At 46.4% G+C, this 235-nt stretch overlaps 1 protein-coding gene across 8 annotated transcripts in view; it reads left to right on the forward strand.

Annotated features, from left to right (window-relative positions):
- The window catches only part of LOC119588791 (ELAV-like protein 1), a gene marked incomplete at its 5' end in the record, with an annotated part of 73233 nt that overhangs the window by 63396 nt on the left and 9602 nt on the right, over window positions 1–235 (forward strand).

The following is a 235-nucleotide window of genomic DNA, read 5'->3' on the forward strand; positions in this document are numbered from 1 at the left end:
ACATTTTTATAACGTCCCGCACATCAGTCACTGAAAGTCACTTGAAGGAAGTATTGCTGCCCTTCAATAACTTTTCTTTATTTTTTATTTTTTCTAAATGAGAAAAACGAGAAGCGTGCTTTGGGCATCTCGGCCCCCCCCCCTCCCCCTGGCCTTTTGACCCTCTTCCTTCTCCTCTTCTTCTCTTCTCTCTGTTGTCGCCCCTATATCCCTGCCCCCTATTCCCTCCGCATTT

This window comes from Penaeus monodon, chromosome 24, assembly GCF_015228065.2.
Source record: "Penaeus monodon isolate SGIC_2016 chromosome 24, NSTDA_Pmon_1, whole genome shotgun sequence".
Classification (NCBI taxonomy): Eukaryota; Metazoa; Arthropoda; class Malacostraca; order Decapoda; family Penaeidae; genus Penaeus; species Penaeus monodon.